Source organism: Miscanthus floridulus, chromosome 11 (assembly GCF_019320115.1).
Source record: "Miscanthus floridulus cultivar M001 chromosome 11, ASM1932011v1, whole genome shotgun sequence".
Lineage (NCBI taxonomy): Eukaryota > Viridiplantae > Streptophyta > Magnoliopsida > Poales > Poaceae > Miscanthus > Miscanthus floridulus.
The window spans coordinates 80326646-80329095 of record NC_089590.1 but is presented as its reverse complement, the minus strand read 5'-3'; the positions used below and the strand labels follow the sequence as shown (position 1 = coordinate 80329095).

The following is a 2450-nucleotide window of genomic DNA, read 5'->3' as shown; positions in this document are numbered from 1 at the left end:
ATGTACCGTATGGACTCGTCGGCTGCTAATGTACATGAAATTGCTATTACATTTCGTTTGTCCCCGAGAAGAGAACAGACCAGAGGACTTTTGTTAGCAATGGTACTGTACGTAGGTCTGTTTTGTCAAGCTATAGTTAGACAAATTATATTGGACTAGTCGGTCTACACTATCCTTCGTGTGATAATACACGCTTAATATTCCCCGCATAAAAAAAATGCACGCTGCTTAATATTTGCCAGGGAAATAAGCAAGAACAGAAAGTCATGGATGACGCCACCGTCTATCTATGACTACCAGTACTAAATCCTATTTTCGTTCATTTCTCTGAATAATATAAATATTATCGAGGTATCACTAGTTTATCCACAGGGCGGGACTTTTCAAGCCCTAAGATTAGAAAGGACCCGAGCCACCTTTGATCTTTTGCACGCAATGATTCCAGAAGTTTCTAAATTTGAATGAATAGATCAAGTGTGTCCAAATAACGTGTTGTCTTCACGCCACGCTTGGCACCTTAATAAAGCCAGAAAAAGCTGTTTTTTCTGTTCTGATTGGACATACATATACTCCACGCTACCTCAAATTAGTTTTTGCATCGAGCTTCGTCGTAGGCAACACAAAGCTCGAAGACGAAGAGTATAGACATATATATTCGGAGCATATTCCTCGTATATATGAACACTTTTAAAGCGCAAAATCACCCAAGCCAGCATGGAAAAGCGGTCCAAAACGTAGGAAAACCACGTCGGAGAAGACGCTATTTGTGTACTCCTAGTATACTTCACAGTTCACACACCTTAAACCCCGGAGACTGGCTGCTTTTATTTATCCGCTCCTCCGAAAGGCAGCAAACAGAGACAGTGGGCTTTGCTTCTACTGGGATCTGCTTCTGCTTCTATATAAGGCAGGGCCACCCCTCGCTCCCCTTCCCACGCACACACACACTTTGTCAGCTTCCTCCCCTGCTCTCTCTCTCTCTCTCTCTCTCTCTCTCTCTCTCCCCTGCGACTGCGACGATAAGCCCGTGCCCGTGAGCGAACAGTGCGAGCGATCCCTGGCGAGGATGCACGGCGCGGGCGAGGAAGCTCATGTGGGGGACCAGCCCAGGTGGGCGCGGCGGGGTCGGACAGGCCCGACGACCACGACGTCGTCATCGTGCTCGCCTCGCTGCTCTGCGCGCTCATCACCGTGCTCGCATCGGCCTCGTGGCGCGGTGCGCGTGCGGGGCGCGGCCGCGCGCAGGCGGGGGCGGCGGCGGCCAACAGGGGCGTCAAGAAGTCGGTGCTCCGCAAGATCCCCACGGTGCCGTACGTCGCGCCATCCGCCGCCAGAGGCGACGTGGAGTCAGGGGGGGAGCCGGCGGCGGAGTCAGGGGAGGCGGCGGAGTGCGCCATCTGCCTGGCGGAGTTCGAGGAGGGCGAGTCCATGCGCGTGCTGCCCCAGTGTGGGCCACGCCTTCCACGCCGCCTGCATCGACAAGTGGCTGCGGGGCACTCGTCCTGCCCCTCCTGCCGCCGGGATCCTGTCCGCCTCCAGCATGCTGCCGCCCGGCGAGCGGTGCCGCCGCTGCGGCGCGCGGCCGCAGGACGGGGACTCTGGTTGGAAGCCCACCTACTACAGCGCCATGCCGCCGTCCTGGCCTAGGGCAGCAGAGTGATTGTCCCAATCCGAAAGCGAAGCAAACCTTTCGGTTAATTTCCATTCTCGCCTCTTCTGGTTTCGTTTACTGATCGCAGTAGATTTCAGTAGTGCCTGCCTGGCTGTGGTTGGTAGTGCGTTAGCGTAGGCGTAGCAATCTGGGAGTGAGGAAGTTGGGGGATCAATTCATGACTCTCATTTGGGTGATAAGAGTGGTCTGTTGCAGCTGAAACACTGCACCATAGTAGTACCGGCTCTGTACAATTTGTAAATACTCAAGTAATTAATATGCATGCAATGAGCTTTGGTAATTCGATTTCACATGAAATCAGCTCCCCTGGAATGCGAAATGTATTTCGCATGGCCTAACTGCTCGGGAATGCATGATGCTTATCTTCTTGGTGTTGTGATTTGTGAACCAAGAATGGTAGCCTGTGTTCCTTCATCTTGATATTTAGCGAGTCGACATCATCGTTTTTTGATCCCCGAGGGAAAGGGATATGTCATTGCCACCTTCGCTTAAAATCAATCGCCGTACAGCTGCTCTGCTCTGAGGTCACGTGAGAGTTTCGTTTTGTCACATGATGGGTGTCTTTTTTTTTATCTCACAAGTTCAGAATATACGGCCTTATATTAATAAACCCAAGCTCAGTTAAATCGCGAGCGACCATATCGTGTACAGAGACCGGGAGTGAGTCCGTCCATGCATATGATTGGCCCGGTACCTAGCTCCTACTAATCTTAGCAAGCTCGTGCGCAGACGAGTTACATACACGAGGTACATGTACAAGATGGAGACAAACAAAACG

General features: G+C 51.8%; 1 pseudogene; it reads left to right on the top strand.

Moving 5' to 3' along the window:
- LOC136492278 (probable E3 ubiquitin-protein ligase ATL44) lies at positions 1–1660 on the top strand (annotated as a pseudogene).
- Positions 1661–2450: the final 790 nt, after the last annotated feature.